Source organism: Giraffa tippelskirchi, chromosome 2 (assembly GCF_054371585.1).
Source record: "Giraffa tippelskirchi isolate mGirTip1 chromosome 2, T2T-mGirTip1v1.2.pri, whole genome shotgun sequence".
In the NCBI taxonomy this organism is placed as follows: domain Eukaryota; kingdom Metazoa; phylum Chordata; class Mammalia; order Artiodactyla; family Giraffidae; genus Giraffa; species Giraffa tippelskirchi.
The window spans coordinates 175,741,756-175,748,674 of NC_137276.1; positions in this window are offsets into that span (position 1 = coordinate 175,741,756).

Consider the following 6,919-nt stretch of genomic DNA (forward strand, 5'->3'; position numbering starts at 1 on the left):
GACTTTTCTACTCAAACAACATGGAATTGGAGTCTAACCAAAATCAGATACATGGTAAAAAAAGGAAAAAAAAAATCAATGTACTCTGTCATTCTCTTCTCTTTTGATGTGTAATTACTATGTGGGGGACTGAATATATTTTCATAGTTTGTATTTTCTTCAGCTGACATCATGGGAAATGATAAACACAATTGTGATGAAAATGTTAAATAAGTTTTTTAAACAAAAATAAAAATAAATGAGTTGGGAATGGAAAATTGGAGGTGTGATCTGAAAAACTCTTATTATGTCACTGAATTCTATGAAAGGACTTGTGACCAACATAAATCATCCTGGGACGGTTTTAAGTACTATTTTAACTGTTAGGAAGGAAATCAGATCCTCTGAGGGGAGACCATCTTCTCATTCCATCCATAAAAATTAGAGTAAAACTTCACCAGATTACTGGGTTTGTAATGTTCAGTCTTGAGGGCTGCTAAGTCGCTTCAGTCGTGTCTGACTCTGTGCGACCCCATAGAGGGCAGCCCACCAGGTTCCCCTGTCCCTGGGATTCTCCAGGCAAGAATACTGGAGTGGGTTGCCATTTCCTTCTCCATCTTGAGGGCTAATCTTGCCTAATTTCTTCATGAAAGAAGCGTCCTGAAGATGCTTGCCCTGTTTCTCAGTTACTGGAGGTTCCCTCAGGAACCCCTCACCTTTCAGTTTCTTGTCTCTTACCTCCTGTCTCACATGCCTTACTAATAGCAACTATAAAGCAGTAGTTATTAAAAGGTTATGAAACTTTGATTTGAAACCGAGATGATTATGTTGTTTGGGAGGGAAGGGAAAACGGACTAAATAAAAGGAAGTGACTCGGAGCTGTTAAGAAAGAGAAGACCATTAATAGCCACATCTTGATTTTGTTCTGAAGCCATCCGAAACAGGCAGGGAACAAGGTGATAATAAGAGCAAATGCGTTCCTCAGACAAAGGAGCAGACAGCAGGGGACAGCAGTTCAGGGAAAGAGGCAAGCATTAGGGAGAGCGTGCAGAGGAAGACGCGCTAATCCCTCTGAATCATACTGGCAGGAGCACGGGCCGTTTGAACTCCTTGGCAACTTCAGCTTGGACTCAAAGTGGATTGTGAGGAATGAGAACAAAAGAAGAGCTCACTCTGAGTTCCTCTTGTCAGAGCAGGGGAAATTGCTTTGAGGCCAGTGCTAGAAGATGCTAGTGGCAGAAGGCAGAACTGAGTCAAAGAAGAAAATAAAAACGTGTCAGGTCACTGGGAGCTTGCCTAATGTAAAGTGAGATAAAATCACCACTGACAAGACATTCAGCCTAGGTCCCACCGCGTACTGCTGTGTCAGCTCAGCTGTCAAAAATCTGAAGATAATGCCTCAACTGCTCTGAGAATACGCATTCCCTAGACCAACAGTAATTGAGCTCTCACTGTGTCGGCCAAGACTAGTGCTGTTAAATGCTGGAAGGTGCGATAGGAATCCTTATGTCCTTGTACCATCTGGTTTTGTGAGCCAGAAAGGATCCTTGGAAAGGGGTACTGGGAAACCACTGCTGACCCTGGAAGGGCACAGCCCAGCAGAAAATAGGGTAGGATGGAGGAGAGTCAAAATGGTAACTGGAAAGAGATAGGCTCCTGTTTAAACTCCTTAAGGAGAAAGACACAGTGACTGCAAGTCTTTCTTCTCCAGGCCTGACAGTTCTCGACCATAAAACAAAAAGTTGAACAAGGCAATCACATCTTCCCTTTGGGCAGGTTTGGAATGGTTTGGGGAGTTATCTGGGGATCATGCCAGGGAGCTGGGACAACATGGGGGATCTCTTCTGTTAAAAAAATAATAATAAAATTACCTTATTGAATTCTTACAATCAAATACTGCCAACTAGCATTGCTTCCACTTCCATCATTAAAAACAAACAGATATTTCTTTGGTATTTCCAAATACCAAATACCTAAAAATGCACCTTGATTAATATGTGAACCGGTAATTTTTTAGGCATAACTAACAATGGCACCCCACTCCAGTACTCTTGCCTGGAAAACCCCATGGATGGTGGAGCCTGGTAGGCTACAGTCCATGGGGTCGCTGAGAGTTGGACACGGCTGAACGACTTCACTTTCACTTTTCACTTTCACGCACTGGAGAAGGAAATGGCAACCCACTCCAGTGTTCTTGCCTGGAGAATCCCAGGGACGGGGGAGCCTGGTGGGCTTCCGTCTATGGGGTCGCACAGAGTCGGCCACGACTGAAGCGACTTAGCAGCAGCAGCAGCAACACTTCAGTTCCTAACATGAAAGTGCAAGTGGAGTCACTCAGTTGTGTCCGACTCTGAGACCCCATGGACTGTAGCCTGCCAGGCTCCTCTGTCCATAGAATTCTCTAGGCAAGAATTCTGGAGTGGGTTGCCATTCCCTTCACCAGGGGATCTTCCCAACCCAGAGACTGAGCCCCGGCCTTCCGCATTGCAGGCAGATTCTTTACTATCTGAGCCACCAAGGAATGGGGATCTCTTGATGTGGAAATCTGTAATCAGCTGCAGGAGCTAGAAACTCTAGGTGCTTTTTCTGTATATTTTGATGCATCACTGCAAAACTTTTAAATGTTAAAGATGCCAGTCTTCTCTCCAGATTTTAAGCCAAAGTTTGCAAACTAGGCACACTTAGGTTTTGCCTGACTAGCAGAATATTTTTTAAAAAATTGATCCAGCATTTAAAAGTTGTGAGTTTCAGTGTTCTGTGATGACCTAGAGGGATGGGGTGGTGGGGGAGGCTCAAGGGAGGGGATATATGTATACTTATAGCTGATTCATTTTGTTTTACAGCAGAAACTAACACAATGTTGTAAAGCAATTGTACTTCAGTAATAAAATAAATAATGATAATTATGATGACAATGCAAAAAAAAAAAAAAGCTTTTATCTGAAAATCCAGATTTGTTGGCTACTCTGAAAGATTTGAAGATGTGACAACACTGGATCCACAGCAGCAATTAGCAAGAGGTGGATAGCAGCTATCCTGTTTGGATGGGGCATCTGCTTTAGTTTGACCATCCCCACCACTCACATTAGGGTGACTGCATAAGTTGGCCAAACTCGGGCACTTCTGAGAGTAAAAGGGGTGCTATTAGTAATGATGCCTGAACCACAGGCCTAAACCAAGGCTGCTGTGAGCAATGAGGATGTATGGTTACCTCACTTCACACTACTACACTGGGCTTTCTTTTCTGATTTACCCAACTATTAATTTGGTTATATGGTCATAAGTTAGGGATTCCCATGAGGAAGAGGGGAGAGAAAAGGTGTAAAATGAGTAAGAGACCTAAAGGTTGAAAAAAAATAAAAGAAATGAGAAAAAACGTATTACAATGAATGCCAATTACACCAAACCTTCAGGTAAAGGCAGAGCCTTGCTGGTGGCTGGCTCAGCATGTAAGTTTGACCTTCCTGGCTCCCTGCCCTACACAGCACTGTCAGTTTTAATAAGCTGTAATCCTGTCGCTATGAGCGAGACTAATCAAACTGCAGAGAGCAGCCTGTTCCTAATCAGGAAGGCACAGGATAGTCATTTAACTCTGTGGTTTCTCAGTGAGCTCCAAGCTGCCTCAACAGAAAAAAAACATCCTGGAGATGATGGTTGCTTACACACTCTAATCTTGACCTTTTGATGGCCTTTGTTTGAAATTTTATTAAAATTCTTTAATTACACAAATATTTAGTTTGAAAAATGTGTTAAAAGAATCTCTTCCCTTTATTCCCAGAGAATAACAAAATATTCTCCCCCCCCAAAGCATATAGGAAACTTAAGACTCTTATTGATTTCTCACGAGTCCACTTTAACTGATCACAGACCCAAACCCTCTCTCTGGTGGCTCAGATGGTAAAGAATCTGCTTGAAATGTGGGAGACCCAGGTTCGATCCCTGGGTTAGGAATATCCCCTGGAGAAGGGAATAGCTACCCTACCCACTGCAGTATTTTTGCCTCGAGAATTCCACGGACAGAGGAGCCTGGTGGGCTACAGTTCATGGGGTTGCAAAGAGTTGAACACAACTGAACGACTGACTCTTTCTGAGAGAGTCAATTCCTAGGTATGTTGATAAGAAGTCCAAGGGTCCCTGAGAAGAGAGGGGTCTGAGGTTCTTGAGGAGGAGATAGGGGTCTGGAATTCTCAAGGAGGAGGAAAGGACAAACTTTTTTTTTTCTACATTCCTTAGTCATATAAAACGGTTTTTTCTTTAAGCCTGGAAATGATGATTATACAAGTTCAGTTCAGTTCGGTTCAGTCGCTCAGTCGTGTCCAACTCTTTGCAACCCCATGGACTGCAGCACACCAGGCCTCCCTGTCCATCACCAGCACCCGGAGTTTACTCAAACTCTTGTCCATTGAGTCGGTGATGTCATCCAACCATCTCATCCTCTCGTCCCCTTCTCCCACCTTCAATCTTTCCCAGCATCAGGGTCTTTTCCAAGGAGTCAGTTCTTCACATCAGGTGGCCAAAGTATTAGAGTTTCAGCTTCAACATCAGTCCTTCCAATGAATATTCAGGACTTATTTCCTTCAGGAATGGACTGGTTGGATATCCTTGCAGTTCAAGGGACTCTCAAGAGTCTTCTCCAACACCACAGTTCAAAAGCATCAATTCTTTGATGCTCAGCTTTCTTTATAGTCCAACTTTCACATCCATACATGACCACTGGAAAAACCATAGCCTTGACTAGACGGACCTTTGTTGGCAAAGTCATGTCTCTGCTTTTAATATGCTGTCTAGGTTGGTCATAACTTTCCTTCCAAGGAGCAAGCGTCTTTTGATTTCACGGCTGCAGTCACCATCTGTAGTGATTTTGGAGCCCAGAAAAATAAAGTCAGCCTCTGTTTCCCCATCTATTTGCCATGAAGTGATGGGACCAGATGCCATGATCTTAGTTTTCTGAATGTTGAGCTTTAAGCCAACTTTTTCACTCTCCTCTTTCATCAAGAGGCTCTTTAGTTCTTTTTTGCTTTCTGCCATAAGGGTGGTGTCATCTGCGTATCTGAGGTTGTTGATACTTCTCCCGGCAATCTTGATTCCAGCTTGTGCTTCATCCAGCCCAGCGTTTCTCATGATGTACTCTGCATATAAGTTAAATAAGCACGGTGACAATATACAGCCTTGATGTACTCTTTTTCCTATTTGGAACCAGTCTGTTGTTCCATGTCCAGTTCTAACGGTTTCTTCGTGACCTGCATACACATTTCTCAAGAGGCAGGTCAGGTGGTCTGCTATACAACAAACAACTCAGTTTAAACTCTGTACTAGGAATTATATAACAACAGTGTGTTCTGCTTGAGGACAGTTTCTCCTTCCTGAAAACTTTCTGACTAATCCTGATATCTTAGAATGTATATTATGGGAGTGGGTCTGGTAGGATCTTTCTATTATTAAATTCTAATCCTGTCACCCTAGAATGTAAATTGTGGGAGGGGATCTGGTAAAATTTTTACAACCTTGAGACATTCTTTTGATTTATTGTAGTAACTGACTTAAAAAGTATATAATTCCCTTGCTAAAGACTAGTGAGTGGGGCACCCTCCACCCCCTTCTGATGTCTGTGTCAGAAGCTTTCTCTGTCCCCTTTCACTGATAAAACTTCTGCCACACAAGAGCCCTGAATGGTCAAGCCTGGTCTCTGGTCCCGAAGCTAAAACTTCGGAAATCACAAATCTGACATCGTTCACTGTAAGCTATCATTTCCAAACCTGCTCAATACCATTCAAGGTGTGATTACAGTCCCCAAACTGGGCTTGGGCGAACTAGGGGACATGGAATGGCAACCCACATCAAGTACCTACAGACCGATAGGTGTCTAGGTGTCAACATAGTACTGTGGCCCACACAGGCCAGTGCCAGCTATTCCCCAGCAGAGCAGTGGGAGCCAGGACTGAGCTCCAGCAAAGCTCCAGAAGCCCCCTGCACCTCAGGGTCAGAAGGCTTCTCTCTTCAGTCCTTGCTTCTGGTAGCCCCTTCAACTCAGGAGAAAGCCACCAGGAAGAGGATAGTGCAATGGTTAACTTGAGTTTTAGTCAGATGGAGCCAAGTCTAACCTGGGAGCTGACTCAGTTCAGTTCAATTCAGTCGCTCAGTCGTGTCCGACTCTCTGCGACCCCATGAATTGCAGCACGCCAGGCCTCTCTGTCCATCACCAACTCCCGGAGTCTACCCAAACCCATGTTCATCGAGTCGGTGATGCCATCCAACCATCTCATCCTCTGTCATCCCCTTCTCCTCCCGCCCCCAATCCTACCCAGCATTAGGGTCTTTTCCAATGAGTCAACCCTTCGCATGAGGTGGCCAAAGTATTGGAGCTTCAGCTTCAACATCAGACCTTCCAATGAACACCCAGGATTGATCTCTTTTAGGATGGATTGATTGGATCTCCTTGCAGTCCAAGGGACTCTCAAGAGTCTTCTCCAACACCACAGTTCAAAAGCATCAATTCTGCAGCGCTCAGCTTTCTTCACCGTCCAACTCTCACATCCATACATGACCACTGGAAAAACCATAGTCTTGACTAGACGGACTTTTGTTGGCAAAGTAATGTCTCTGCTTTTAAACATGCTATCTAGGTTGGCCATAACCTTCCTTCCAAGTAGTAAGCGTCTTTTAATTTCATGGCTGCAGTCACCATCAGCAGTGATTCTGGAGCCCAAAAAAGTAAAGTCTGACACTGTTTCCACTGTTTCCCCATCTATTTCCCATGGAGTGATGGGACCAGATGCCATGATCTTAGTTTTCTGAACGTTGACTAGTGGCAGGCTTTTGGCAAACCACTCAACCTTCCAGAAATTCCTGGTAGGCCTCAGGCAGACAATTCAACCTTCCTGAAACTCAAGCTAGGAATAATATCAGCACCACATGGCCATGCTCTAAGAGTCAATGAGAT